The following is a 16,741-nucleotide window of genomic DNA, read 5'->3' on the forward strand; positions in this document are numbered from 1 at the left end:
GGAACGGGTGTGGCTTGTGATCACTACATACACTTCACAATCTCGCTCTTGATCACGGCCAGCGCTTTGTCAAATAAGAACTTTTCTATTCCTGCTGTAAACTTCTTGAAAATAGTTGCAGTTTGTCATTAGATTTCATTTAATAACATTTTCTTGTGCCATCATGGTAAATCTAACGCGAGCAAACTGTGCGATATTCGAAAGTGAATGGGAAACATGTTCGACAATGACGTAATGGTGATAATAGCACATCAGAAATCAAATATCACTGCAGCCGCACTTCTGGCAACACTCATGATTTTTTCTGCACTACACTAACACATTCACACTTATAGCTTGTTTCGTTGAATAACATAAGCAAACAAAGTATTACTATTCCAATAGAGCATCTCTAAACTGACGGAGTTTCAACAAAACTATCTGCTACATCACTTCACTTCCACAGCATTGTGTAGTTATTCATAGTCGCGCGTAAAAAAATGCACTCAACGAAGCAGATGGAGCCAAAACATGTCCGATCATGATCGACAAACATGTAAAATTTGACACTACGCTACTAACACATGCAACGGAGACATTATTTCACCGGAGAAATATTTTTTAATTATTCATCATTTTCGGAATTCTTCATAGGAATTCCGGTAAATTTGATTAAACTTAAACTCAAAATCACTGAGGTACAAAGCACATTTTCTCGAAGGATCCAACCACTTTTCACCACTCAAACGACCAACATAAAGGGACACACAAAGAGAGAGTAACACGCACGTCTGATCGCCACAGATGCTCAAACCGAACTCATTAAGGTATGGGGTAAAATTTTGTCACAAAAGAAGCATCCTGGCGTTAGTTTACAGTGATGTCAGTAAAACCCAGGTTCTGGATTTCCCTAAATACATTATCGATTTTCTGGATTTCGATCACAAACTCTTAAAAAGGGAGAACAATTTACATATGATTCCGATCTACGGCGTTAGTTGGATCAATTATCGCAACGTTGATGATTAAAGGAGTATTCAAATTAAAACGTTTTAGAACTTTATTGCAGAGTGTAATGTAAAACTCGATCGAAGTGGTCTTGAAATCAGCTACGGCGTTGTGTGAAGTTTTACGTACTGACAAATATTCATTGAATAACATTTCGATTAGCAGCACCTACGTAAACATTATCCAAACTGACATATTGTTGCTGATTGAACTGAATATTAATAAGAGAGAAGTAAATTAGTGAGAAAACACCGTACCGTACTTTTGTGTTCTTATACTAGACATATAAAGACATAGATAGAGAAAGACGATAATCGTCATAAAGGTCTTCGATGTGATTGAAATAGAGTAGGATTCTCACATCTGGGGGAAAAATATAGCTAAAGGGAGTAAGTAAGGGAGTAAAAAACTTGAAAATGCCGAAAAAATAAAAAAAATGGATAAAACTGTGAAAATCGAAAAAAAAACTGGAGATTTTTTTTTTGCTGAGATACTTGAATAAAACTGGCAATATTCAGGAAAAACTGGAAGGTTGGCAACCCTGCGTATAAAACAAATCTTAGAGAATTTTAGATTCGATTGGTATGGCAATCATAGAAATCCATTTGCACCAAAATTGGTGTTAACGTTAAAACTATTCCATGAAAACGTGAGATTTTTATTCTGTTTGACCTTTCTGGAAAAACGCAGTCCAAGGTCAAAAACGTACCAATATTTTTATCGGCTTCTACATGTAGAGTAAAATTACGCAAACGATTCATGGTTGCTCGAATTCATTGATTTGATGGCAAATCAAATTAAACATTAAACAAATGACAGCTATCGAAAAGTGTTGCCAACTTAAAGTTCTATATTTCACCAATTCGGGATACAGCAAATTGATGCCATCGTTAGAACATAATGGATTCCTTTTTACTACACATTACGTTAAAACGCATAAGATGATAGAATTTGATGACAAATACGACATAACACTCCCTGCTGTGAAAAGTAACAGAGAGTGATTACGAAAGGGGCACTTTACTTCACTTTGACCATGTAACAATTATGAAACGAACGTTCATAATTATGCCATAATATGATAATCAGCATGATGAAATAGGAACCGTATCCCGATGCAGTGCTGTATATACGGGTTTCTGCCGGCGTGGGTTTATGAAACGGATTCAGCGCCAGAAGAACAGAATTCCATTAGGTATATCTTCTGCTCTGCCGGTTCCACCGACATAACCCAGGAAGCTGGAAGTGTATCCATCCACTGGTAAGCTGTGCATTGCGACATCCGGTACCTATTTTTATACGCCGCAGAGTTTGCACATTCAAACTCACATTCCGATCCACATTTCATGAATATTTCATGGTTATGATTAGATTATGAAACGCAGAGCACGATTCTCCATCCTGGCTCGGTACAACTGGTTCTCTCGTTTCACGTTCGGAACGGCAAGGGTTACGCTCCTGGCCACTGTTGAGTTCTGGAGTGGAAGATTTCTGTGAAATTGTGGTTAATTTATTAATATTGAATGTAAGAGCAACCTTTCCGAATTTTCAATCCTTGTAACTATAGTGGTCTGCACTACGAGAGTAAAATTTCATAGATGTTTCTCAGAGCGAAATAATACAGTGGAAAATGTTTCTGACCTCAGTTTATGCCCAACGTCCAGATAACATTATTTTTACCGACAATGTGGTAAACCAAACAAAATATTACAATGGGTGACCAATAGCAATATAGGGGTAACTCGTCAATGCAACTTGCTATCCTAAATATTGCATAACAATGAACCGTTTTTCAATTGCAATGATATTTAGTGGATTTCGTGGAATTTTCTGTTGCTCCGTGATGGAAACATGCTTAAATAACTCTTTAAAAAAAAACATGAATTCGACACATGGTTCATGTGTTCTCAACATACCGTTGAAACTGAAACAATATTCACAATGTGAAGGTGAATATTGATTTGATGGCGGAACCAAGCCACCATCCTTTATCCAACAGACAATCAACAGATGCCACGCCAGTCTGTCTTCTATATCTTATTGGCACCCGGTGGAGCCTGCGCAAGGTTCAGTCCGTTCCGAATTGCGTTCACATGTAGCATTCCCAAATTATGGTACCAATAATACCCACAATGGTCGTGAGTATGCAACATTGCTACTAAAAGTTTCTCCATTTCATTTTCCAATCCAGTTCCGAATGCAATTTATTAATTCAACTTACATAACGTTCTGTTTTGTGTTGCGTTCAGTCAGCTGTGTGTTTCATTTTTGCCGGTTTCGGCAAGGCGGCAGCATTTGTTTTGCTCTCTAGTTTTCCAGCGGATCGATACCGGTATACTCAGCCGTGGGAACCGAAAGCAGAACATAGGGGAGGGCAACGGAGAAGGGTTGCGAGATAACCGAGTGTTACGTAAGATGAGAAGAAAGACACCTCTCGCCGAACAGAAGTCTAGCGCCAGTGTCAAGTGCAGACTGCCAGCCAAGCATTCGGGTTATGCGGAATATGTTAAGGTGTGCGATAGAGTTTCGTCGGCACAAACAATGCCAGGCATGTTGCATTCGGATAGAATATCAACGATCGTGGAACGGAATGAAAAATCACTATCCGACGATATATTTTCCTTCAGTGGAATTTATCGCGCTGAAAATTGCAACAGAGACGAGTTATAAATTCATGCGTGAGAGTTGATAGAGCGACATGTGCTGCCTGGTAGGAGAGGAAATAAATTCACGTTTCCCAGTGATCTATGCTTGAAATGAGTGTAAACATCCTTGTACGGATACAATTCCAACATTTTTTGACGTGGGACTACGTCTAACAGGAACATATGAGGTCTAAAATGAAAACCTAAACACAGAACATGTGGTAAAAAACTAGAAGTGTGTTATATATGTGATACAACCGCATGATGGACGTTGGACTAACGTTGGCTCAATAAGTAACAAGCATATAACTCTTAGACATTTACAAAGAAAGAAAAAGAATTATTAACGTTCAAAGGAGGTATCGATTTCTCCTCGGAAATACGTGGTCTGTTCAAAAAGTATCGCGACTTTCAAATTTACGCGGGTTACGTATATTCGATTCTAAATTTTTTGTGGCATTATGTAGGCACTCATGTCTCTCACTTATGCTGACAGGTACGGCTATTTTGAATGTTCAATTAATTTTGGACAACTGCTTTTCCTACACGTGTTTTGGTTCATCTTCGATTATTATTACACTGCTTTCACCAATATAATTTCTTTAATATGAAATATTCACTACTCTTGAATGGCGTTAACGTTCCTCGTGGAATTTTTGCCGTCTCAACGTATGCATTAACTAGCGTCATTTAGTAATACTTAGTTGAGATTTCTTTAGCCAAATAACACGCCTTGAATGTATTCCGAGGGGCAAGCTCTAGAATACGCGTGACCACAGTGCAAGTCGAAGGAAATTTCTTTGACGAAAAATCTTCCGGCCAGAACGTGAATCAAACTCGAACACCCGGCATGATAATGTGAGATGCTAATCACTCGGCCACGGGTGAACCAACTACACCATTTCCTATTAAAATATCATGAGATAAACAATAATAATAATAATAATTGTGAAATGTAAAGCGTAATCTAAACACCCCAATTGCCACGTTTTGATTGGCCCGATTTGTGCTTCTCAAATTGTGCCGTCAAAAAGAGCAACCAGAGTAACAGCGAAATGCTGGTTCCTCAACACAGACTTTAAATCCAAGGAGCCTAGGGAAATCGACATTACAATTGCATATTGCACGCCGGAGGTATTTTTGTTCCCACCGAAATGTGTTTTCTTAACACAAACTTTAAAACTAAGGTGCCTTAGGAATCCGGAACTGCAAACATTATGAACTTTTAAGTTAAAAGCCTCTATAATACAATAAACTAACAAACTGCAAATACATGCTGGTTGGGAAGAGGGGGGGGGGGTTTGTTCCCACCGAAATGTGTTTTCCTAACACAGACCTCAAAATCAAGGATCTTTCCCCTTGCTATAAACAGTAGAAATCAGAAGCTTTTGGAGAACATTCTGCCAAGTCCTCGTCCAACCATAACTACAAAAGTCTTTTCCAAACCAGAAAAGCCAAATGTGAAAATGAACTTGACTTCACTTCACTTCACTTTGGCATTCATCATTGATTGGGGTAGTGCTAACCAAGGCTCTGCAGGTCCAGATGAGGTTATGTTGAGAAACCTGACCTACATTGGAAAAAAGTCTTATTGAAACTTTACAATGAGGTATGGTCCAGCGGGAATATTCTCAATTGCTGGAAAGAAGGTTTGATAGTTTCACTTCTGAACCCAGACAAAAACCAACATCTTCTGGACAATTTTCGACCTATAACTCTTTTGAGTTGTGTTGGAAAATGTCTATAAAAGATAGTGAATCGACTCTCAAAGACTTTCTTAGAGTCTAATAAGCTGCTTCATACAAGACAGTTCGCTTTTCGTGCGGGAAAATGCATAGGAGATCACCTCGAAAAATTGGAGGCTCTTGTACATGGCGTCATCGAAAAAGATCACTGAGTAAGGCATTTGATCGAGCATTGAAGTACCCAGTATTGAAGAGTCTCTTCGACTTGGACTTCGACCGTGGAAGAATAGGTTTTTATATTAAAAGTTTCCTAGAATATAGAACCTTTAGAACCATAGTCAACAACACAAAATGTACACTAAAAATCCAAGAAAATGGAATTCCCCAAGGCTCGGGTATATCACCAACCCACTTCTTGGTTATTAATCCCAATCAAATTCCAGATAACGTAAAAATCCTTGTCTATGCAGATGACATTTTGCTAGGTTCAGTTAGTGTCGCCGTATCAGCAACAAGGGAAAGACTTCAGAGAGCAATTGATTCCGGTTTCGGAATATCTCCGGAAAAACCTAAAGTTCTTCATACATGTAGTCCCAAAACTCACTTCAAAATTTCCAACCCCAAAATTTTCGAAACCCAAATGCTCTCAGTCAAAACTTCTCAAATACTCGGAGTAACCTTTGACAAGAGACTTAGTTTCATGCCACATACTCAGACGGTCGAAAAAGAAGCCCGAAATATATTAAATCTATTGAAGGCAATTTGTGGCAACATAGCTTCCGGACATAGGAAGGCTTTTCTAAAGATAGTAAACACTTGGTTAATTCCAAAAATTCTGTATGGAGTAAGCATTTTCAGCTGAGGTGGCGAAAAACCACTAATACGATCAACCGGTATATATAGGATTGGGGAAAAAGAAATGTCGTATTTCTGATCGAAATTTGACGCTTTATTTAACATACTTAAAATTATCCAATTTAAGTCAAATATGCGCCGTTTTGTTCGCAAACTTGTTGCCAATTAGAAGGCAACTTCATTATCCCCCCCTTATAACCCCCCCTCCTTATTTGCAAAAAACTCAGACAGCCAGTTTTCGCAAGCCTCTTTTGAGGCCAACTTAGTATCACCAAGAGCGTTTTGCATGGATCGGAAGAGATGTTAATCACTTGGAGCCAGGTCCGGACTATACGATGTGTGCAATAGGACATCCCATCCGAGCTCCCGTAGCTTCTGGCGGGTCATCAAAGATGTGTGAGGCCGAGCGTTGTCCTGGTGAAAAACAACACCATTCCTATTGATTATTTCTGGCCGCTTCTGGCCAATCGCCTGCTTCAAACGGTCAAGCTGCTCACAGTAGAGAACCGAGTTGAGGGTCTGGCCATAGTTGAGCAGCTCATAGTGGATGATTCCCTTCCAATCCCACCAAACACTTCCTGGCCGTCAATCCGGGCTTGGCGATGGTTTTGGCCGGCCTCTAATAAAAAATAAATATAATAAAATCGTTGAAATCATCCAAGTAGACCGGCATGTGAGCACTCGCTCGATTGGCCAGGAACTGGGTAGAGACCATAAAACCGTTTGGAACCATTTACAGATTGGATTCCAAAAAAAAAAAACTGGATGTATGGGTGCCACACGAGTTGACGCAAAAAAATCTTTTAGACCGAATCAACGCCTGCGATGCACTTCTGAAACGAAACGAACTCGACCCATTTTTGAAGAAGATGGTGACTGGTGATGAAAAGTAGATCACGTACGACAACCTAAAGCAAAAAAGTCGTGGTCGAAGCGCGGTGAGCCGGCCCAAACCATCGCCAAGCCCGGATTGACGGCCAGGAAGTGTTTGGTGGGATTGGAAGGGAATCATCCACTATGAGCTGCTCAACTATGGCCAGACCCTCAACTGGGTTCTCTACTGTGAGCAGCTTGACCGTTTGAAGCAGGCGATTGGCCAGAAGCGGCCAGAAATAATCAATAGGAATGGTGTTGTTTTTCACCAGGACAACGCTCGGCCTCACACATCTTTGATGACCCGCCAGAAGCTACGGGAGCTCGGATGGGATGTCCTATTGCACACATCGTATAGTCCGGACCTGGCTCCAAGTGATTAACATCTCTTCCGGTCCATGCAAAACGCTCTTGGTGATACTAAGTTGGCTCCAAAATAAATTAAAATATATATATATATATATATATATATATTGACTATATACGACATTTCTTTTTTCCCAACCCAATAATAAGGCAATAAAACTAGCCACCGGTGCCTTTGTTACAAGTCCTACTCTAGCTGTTATGGCAGAGAGTGGATAGCTACCATTCGATCGACTCGTTACGTAGATTGTAACTGATAGAGTTACCGTTCAATTCCTGACCGCGACAACGATGTCCCATTAATATCTCGGGCATAGAACACGAATCAGGATCTTTCCGATACATGTGTACATTCGACGGTCATGGAAAGCAATTGAAATGTAAAACCGTCGGATGTAAACCTTGATTTACTTAAGAAGGTTCGCGCAGAAGATCTCCAATCTAAAGTAAAAGCCTGTTTCAATCACCTCGTAGAAACAAAATTCCAGATTGATCATTAAGTTTACACTGGTGGTTCAGTTAGCACGGATGGTTGTGGAATTTTCGAAAAACCTATACACTGGTAGTTTCTCGTTTCTTTTCAAATGTACAATTTTTAGCGCAGAAGCTTTTTCGTTTCTCATCACTACCCAACAGTGCACATATGATTCTCTTCCTACTGTTATATTTTCTGTTTCCGCGAGCTGTCTCCAGGCTCTTCAAAAAGGTAAAACCCTTCACCTTCACTTCATGAATCACTCAAACAGAAGAAGCAGCTTCTAATAAAAATATCACCTTCTGTTGGGTTCCCGGTCATACCGGAATTCCCGGAAATACTGCCGCCGACAAATTAGCCGGCAGTGGTAGTACCCAAGACCCCCTAATATTCCCATTCCTCGCTCTGATGTGAAACTTTGGGTAAAATATCAGATCCGCCATAGTTGGGACATAGCCTGGATAAACAGTAGAACAAGTTTTCTTCAAAAAATTAAAAACGCCACTCTTCCATGACAGAAATAACAGTAAGGAAAGACGGCTTCTCACCCTCTTCAAATCGGCCACACCAAAGTCACTCATACTTATCTACAGGCAAACCTTTTTTTGTGCGGGGGATAGAGACCGGACAAAAAAGTCGCATAGAAAAAAAAAGTGAAAAACTTCACCAGCAGCTTCAAAACATCGTGTTCGGTACACATTTTGAAAAAAAAACTTTTTTGTGCATAAACCGCATAAAAAAAGTTTCCTCCAAGAAAATAACTCAAATCCACGCCATTCACCGTTCAATTTTTTTTTTCGGTTGTGAGTGGCTGTTTTGTGCTTTTAGTTGCATGTCGAAACGTGTTGCTGTTAGAAATCATGTCATGCAAAAACTTAGAAAAACTTAGAGCATTTGAAAACCGCACAAGAACAGAAAATCGCACAACAAAAAATCGCACAACAAAAATCGCACAACAAAAAATTCGCACAAAAACAGATTTTTCTGTACTCTGAAGGAAAGAAAAACCTCTGTGCTCTTGCAATGAAACCCACATTCCTGTAAGTCTCTTAGTACTGGATTGTCAACATACAAAGGACAAAGAATTTAAAATAATTTAGGACAGAACTTAAAAGGTTTCTAAGTAACGATTTGATATATCGATCATCTGAATCGGTTTAGTGGTTCAAAAGTTATAAAATTTTGAAAACCTTGAAAAAAATGGTCACCCTAACGAAAGAAAAAAAAAATACTGGTCTAATGTTTCGCGATATACAACAAAATTACCACTTTTGACGAAAATCTGAGAACCACTATATCGGTTTGACATGGTATGGCTGAATACTTCCGTTCACATATTTTGAAAGTCCTAGGCATCATACCAAACGTAAAAGGACCATTAAATTTACTTGTAACGAAGAACATAATCTATCCCAATGCATTATTTGACCTTACATGGGATTTTTTCAAACCCTTTACTCACAAAGCAAATATTTTGAATTCAATTGAATTCGGAAATTGTTTCATACAATCATTAATTGAATCAATACAAACAAATTATTATTAAGCCACCTATTGTTATTGCGGTAGTGGTCCCCATTTGAGAAAAATTTGTGAATCAGGCCATGCTGACAAGACGTTAAGCCAAAACATATAAATAAATTGAGGGGCTTAGAATGCAAGGGGTGTAAGTGACTTGATCGATATCTCTTCATCAACTTTTTCTTTAGTTAATAACTCAATTGCAAAAACGTTCCAATTTAAGTTTGCTATAGAATCTGATAGGTGAGGTTCTGACCTATCTTCCACATTGTCAAATACAGCTGGGAATGTATTTGAGGCTAAGTTATGGCCAAAAGAGAGAGTCGATGTAGAGAAATCGATCAAATCACTTACACCCCTTTCATTCTAAGCTCCTCAATTGTTATTGCGGGCAAATGAATCGAATATGTCTTCCTAAAAGCTATCGATCTTCGTGTGTGATTGTCCTTATATCCTTATATTCTCCTTTTCCTTTTCCTTCGCGAGAAATCAAATCCCTTCTTACTCACAATAGAATAAGGTGAAATGTAAATACATGTTAGATATAAGATAGGCTTAAGAATTGAGTATGATGAATGTGAGTGCGAATGTGAGTGTGAACATTGTCAACATATCCTTATATCCCATCCTTTTCCTGAAACAAAATGTCACCCTTCTAAACTCGAGCAAGCCGCGAGTAATCGGTTCTCTACTTCATTAACATTAGAATTAATAAAAAATGTTTATATATACTAGTAACTATACAGATAGGAGTTTGGCTCCTTTAAACTTATGTAACTGAGCCTGTAAAAATAAACGATTTAATAAAAAAAAATGAATCGATTTAAAATAAACAAGGCTTTAATTCAAAATTTACACATAACACGGCGGATACCTCAAAAATGGCCCGATATTTTTAAGCAAAAAAAAATAAATTGTGTTGATTCAAGCAAAAATTTACATTTCAAATCGAACTATTGGTAATGAAAAGCGGGCTTTTTTCTATTCCGCGTGCTTCAATAAAGGTTCTTCTGTGTTCCGTCCCTTCGCATCTGGCCGCTGCCAATTGCACAATGAATCAATTTTGTTTTCCCCCAGGGTGGAGCGTTTCGCGGCGGCAGTTCACTCCACCGCCGCTCATGGTTATGCATATTTTCGTTCACCTTTTTGCAGATGCAGTCCGGCGGCGGTTGATTTATGGGTCGGTGAAGCGTTCAATCGTATTGCACTTTCATTTGCAAGTCGATATGTAGGCCCCGGATGGGATGAGAGAACGATGGCGTCAGACATCCAATCAGAGTTCGGTCGATTGTGTGGCGGATGATTGGAAGGGAGAGAAAGATGAAACAACAAACTAACTCGAATGAAAACATACGAGGATGGTGCAATACTGTTGCTCTGCTGCTCTCGAAGGCTAGCGAGCTGTTGAGCGGTGATGACTCCGTTTCGATAAACGCTTTGACTGGTGGGTGACAGGAAGGTTGCGGCCATTGTAATGGGCAACCTTGATGATGTAGTTTGGGGTTTGGCCGACGATGGTAAAATACGTAAGCAAATCGTAAAAATGTAACAGATAGTTTCCGAAGTTCTTTTGATAATAAAATATTAGCATGAGTTAGGCTTCAAGAGAGAAGACCAAAATACGCTTATATGCGAAAATATACGTAGGACTGTCTTGGATTACAATATAGAGCAATTCCAAATGAAATCGACAACAAAACCTGAATATTTTTGATTCGAATGAAAGTTTGTATTCTGTTTGGATTGGAGGAAATATACAGGCAAACCTTTTTTTGTGCGGGGGATAGAGACCGCACAAAAAAGTCGCATAAGAAAAAATCGTGCAAAACTTTACTAGTAGCTTTAAAAAGTCGTGTTCCCCAAGTGTTTTCCCCAAGAAAATACCTCAAATCCACGTCATTCATCGTTCAATTTTCTTTCGTTTCCTTGCTTTGCGATGGGACACTTTGCCTTTTCGGTTGCGCGTGGCTGTTTAGTACTTTTTGTTGCATGTCGGAACGTGTTACTGTTAGAAATCATGTCATGCAAAAACTTAGAAAAACTTGGAGCATTTGATGGGAGGAGGGGAATGATTTCAGAAGTGGATAATTGAGATGTAAATATGCTTTTTTCGCACTGAAATGCATATAAACCATCGAGAAAAACTAAATGGACGATAACTTCGTCAAATATGCTTCTTTTCATATACCGCACAAAAAACGGCACAAAAATAAACCGCACAAGAACAGAAAACCGCACAAAAAAAGACGCACAAAAAAAAATTCGCACGAAAAAAACCGCACAAAAACAGGTTTTACTGTAATTGTTTTTACTCAAACGTAACTTTTCAATAGGGAGTCGATTTTAGATTTTAGATTTTAGTAAAAGAAATCTTTAATAATTTATATCTCAAAAACTATGAGTCGTACCGAAATAATGTCTTTGAAAGAGTTATAGGGTATTGATATTTAAATTTGAAAAAAATATACCTTGAGAAAAAATAGTACTCTTTTTTTACGAAAAAACTTAACTTTTCAATATCTAAAACATGTATATTTTAATTTGTTTAAACATTGTTCATATAAAATAGAAGTAATGTAGAAAATTAAAAGAATGAGGCCAAGGTGGTAAAACTATTTTTGACGAACTTTGTGGAACATCGGATTTTTATGAACTTTAGAAACTTCGAATTTTTGTATGTTAACAACCAATTTTATCCACAAATTATGAATCATACCAGAATTAATAATTTGTGGCTAAAATTGATTGTTAACATATAAAAATTCGAAGTTTCAAAATAAAAAAGCTAATCATCAATCTCCTTCTAAATGCAGCCATTCTCGAAATATTTAAAAAACAAATATTTCTAATTTATTGTCGTTTATACGCCCTTTTAATATGTTTGTCGTGTTATACCGTCATGTTCATGATATTTTATTATTTTGTGGTAATTTTCTACAACATTTCCAAATACATCATTATGGTGAAAATATATGTTTAGGAGTTACGTTGAAAAACATTTGAAGACATGTGGGTTGATACAAAACGAAGCGATATCAAAAAAATTTTTTTTTTTATTTTAATACAAACTTTCAACATATTATTCGTATTGGACAATCAAAACACGAACAGTTTTCAAAGTAGAATTGAAATCCTAACAACACAAATACCGTTTTGTCTCAAATTCCGAACACTTAAGCTTTGATGGCCATAATTATGTCAAAATGGTACTTTTTCGCGAAATTAATTCGAGTTTTGGATACAATAGAGCCTTCTTCATCATTTGGCTTCAATGAAATTGATTTTTAAATACATATCCATGGTGAAAAACTTAAAGTATGCTGTAAAATGTTTCTTAACTCTCCCATACTCGCACGCAAAGTCGTAACTCGTATACTCACAGACTGTGCGTGTCTCTGTAATATTGCTGTTGTGTATTTTTAGGTGTTATTGGTGTTATTGAAGAAAAAGATATAATTGAATGAAAAAACTCCAGAATATTTTTTTTCTTTAACTTCATTCAGTTTTAATAGTCATTTAATTTAGCCACCTCATTGATTATCGGTCTGTCAGATCTATAGGAGTATAGGATAGTCAACTGTGTCAACAACTTCTCATTTTTATTGGAGGTCCGAAAACCGAAAAATAAATTTTTTCGCCTTTTTTCCAAAAATGACTTTTTTCGAAAATTCATAACTTTTGAACTACTAGATCGATTCAGAAGATCGATATATCAAATTAAAGTGAATTGCTTAGTCTTTTTTGGAAAAATATTGGATTTTGTTTACGTAATTATTGATTGTATTTGTTTTTTGTTGTTTTCATGGCTCTGGACTAGAGGCTGCTATATTTTTTCCCGAAAGCTGAGGAATTTTTACATAATTCAAAAATCAGAATTTTGTTATGTGATTTTTTTCGTTTTTATGTTATAATTTTTTATAATCAACCGATGATACGAAAAATCATTTTTTGCCTGTTTTCCAAAAATGACTTTTTCAAAAATTCATAACATGGCTTCAATGTGATATGTCGATTATCTGAATCAGTCCAGTTGTTCAAAAGTTATGCTTTTTTCAAAGAAGCCTTTTTTTGGAAAAGGGGGAAAAACTTGATTCTTTTAACCATCGGTTAACTTCAAACTTCAAACTCATAGCTTAAAAACGAAAAAAATCACATCTCTGATTTTTGAATGTTGTGTGAAAAATCCTCAGCTTTTAAGAAAAATATAAATAGAAATGTAAAATATAGCGCCCTCTAGTCCAAAGCCATGAAAACAACAAAAAAAAACAAATACAATCAATAATTACGAAAATAAAATCGAATTTTCTGGCAAGAGTAATATTTTTCTAAAATAGACTAATTGGCTTTAATTTAATATATCGATCATCTAAATCGGTCCAATAGTTAAAAAGTTTTGAATTCAGTGATGGTATAAAGGCAAAAAAAATATTTTTCGGACCACCCTAAAATGGAAATGAAAAAATACGAGTCTAATATTTTGGATAGAAAAAAAATCTTCCACTTTTCACGAAAATCTTAGAACCACTATATTGATTTGGCATGGAATTGCTGTCTACATATACAGAGGTACCATAAAGATACCTGACTTCAGGTACAATCTAGGCATAACGTTAACAAGTTAATTATTGTTGTACACATTGTAGTGTCCACACCTTTAAATAACACAAAATGCTACACCTTTATATAAACACCTTGATATTGTATAACACCACAAGGGTATAAATGTCACAGACAGAATAATAAACAGCGCTTAGATATCTGAAAGTCATAACGTAAAGGCGTGTTTCAGTCGTTTCTCCCTCTCAGCGCAACACACATGACGTCCGGTTGAATCAACGAGGTGTAGTTGTGTTGCTGGGATTTCAATTCTACTTAGAAAACTGTTCGTGGTTTTATTGTGCAACACGAATAATATATTGAAAGTTTGTATTAAAATCGAAAAAATGATTTTTTAATATCGCTACGTTTTGTATTAAGCCACATGTCTTGAAATGTTTTTCAACGTAACTCTTAAACATAAATTTTTACCATAATGATGTATTTGGAAAGTTTGTTGAAAATTATAAGCAAATGCATTTAGAAGGAGCCTTTTTGTTTTGAATCACATCAGGATTCATAATTTGTGGCTAAAATTGATTGTATACATACAAAAAATCTAAGGGACGAAGTTTCGAAAATTCATGAAAATTCGATGTTCCACAAAGTTCGTCAAAAGCAGTTTTACCATCCTGAACTAGTTTTTTGAATTTTCAACATGACTTGTGTTACATATGAAAAAAAAAATTAAAAAAAAAAATACATATTGTAGATTTTACAAATTTCAGTTTTTTCTGTAAATAAAAGAAAAAGAGTACTTTTTTTTCTCAAGGTATATTTTTTCCACGTTAAAACATACATACTCTATAACTCTCTCTAAGATCTTATTTCGGTACGACTCGTAGTTTTTGAAATATAAATTATCAAAGATTTCTCTTACTAAAATCGATACGCCCTATTAAAAAGTTACGCTTGAGTATAAGAATTCCCAATTGCTGTGGAAGACTCATGCTTTCTCCAATCCAAACAGAATACAAACTTTCATTCGAATCAAAAATACTCATGTTTTGTCATTTGTAGATTTAATCAGGAATTACTCTAGTGTTTTAAATTTTGAAAATATCGCAGTAAGTTCTAATATTAGTAGAATTTTTTTCAGCCTAGTGTATCCCCAAAACCCTTGTGAACGTCTTGTTTTGATACGTTTAGCAATTGTTTTTTTCCGATCGGCCAAAGTTTTGAATAAATAGCACTGAGCACTTCATCGCAAATTATAAAAGATTCGTAACATTCGGACGGTGAGGTGCCCGTGAAATCTCAACTAAGTTAAATAATTAATAAAAATGACGGAAATAAACAAAATAATACTACGTTGACACGGCGAAGTTCCTCTAGGAACGTTAGATCCATTTCAGAAAAAGAAGAAACCCATCTTAATGCGTTGAAGAAGCTTACATCATTTCAAAAATAGCTTAAGAGTTTCGACTTCGCACACTGTCCCTCTAATTTTTTCATAGAGTGTCAGTTGCTGATCAGTTTTTTTAGTGATTTGATTCCCGCTCATAGGCGCGAGGCATTCCTTAGGGTAGAATTAACAGACCTTTCACTGTCCTTCTTACCCCACTGACAACTTTTGTTTCACCACACTAGTATTATTCCAATAATTCAAAACTAATTCAATAAATCACTTCATTTACGTAACGGAAAAAACATCAATAAATTAAATTTTAAAATTAAACCACTCCAAAATGCATAATTTTGAAGCCGCAATTACTGCCTATTACAGTTCAGCAGCTTTCATTGGGATGGTTGAGCTTTGGTTTTCCCGTCATGAACATAAGCTCACATTTCGTAACCAGTTATGACCCTCTGGAGCAAATTTTGTTTGTTGCGGAAAGAGTCCCACAGTCGCATACTGACACTAAACAACGCTTGTAAATTTAGCAGATTTTTACGAGAACCAAGGTACAATTAAGTTCAACTCATCGCACCCTGAGTCCATTTCATAATCGACATAATCGTTTATCAAAGCAATTAATGAGAGCAACCATGGGTCGTTTTCACACAATTTTCACTCTACAGGATAACACACATTGTGAGAGAAGTCGTACAATGCGTTACGATGGATTATATGTGCCTGTGGAATCGTTGGTCCGTTTTTCTTCAGAATGTAAAAGTTAATGGTGACCGCTACTCGACCATGATCACTGACTTTCTTGTACCATAATTGTGTGTCCTTAATTTGGAGTAGCTGTGATTTCAACAAAAAGGTATAACATACAACAACGCACGTGAAACATATAATTTATTCGAGAATCGTTCGACGAAAAAATAATTCCGCGTGATGGTTCCTCCCAGAATTGTGGTCTTTTTTTTGTCGTGATATGTGAAGTCTCGGATTTACTCTGATTAGCTGGAAACGATTGACGCCTTGGAAGACAACGTTTGTCACATTATCACTGATATACGATTTCCATTGCAGCAAAAAGTGATGAGATATCCCGATTGGAATATCCCCGACCCAGGCATACGGCGGAAATCATAAATCATATTCAAACAGAAATGACAAAGAATTAACTTGCGCATAGAGTCAAATACATGGCAACTAACACCATTGGTCTATGTATTATTTCAATTTGAAGTTCTATGCTTCTAAAAACACCTTGCACTTTCACTGAAAAGACGTTAACATTGTGAACGCCAACGACTAATGGAATGTTCCGAAAACTGTTTCGGATTACATGTAACGTATTCATGAGAAGAAAAGAAAAATGAGACCGCCCTTCCGTTGTGTTATT

The sequence above is a fragment of the Toxorhynchites rutilus genome, chromosome 3, assembly GCF_029784135.1.
Source record: "Toxorhynchites rutilus septentrionalis strain SRP chromosome 3, ASM2978413v1, whole genome shotgun sequence".
NCBI classification, from domain to species: domain Eukaryota; kingdom Metazoa; phylum Arthropoda; class Insecta; order Diptera; family Culicidae; genus Toxorhynchites; species Toxorhynchites rutilus.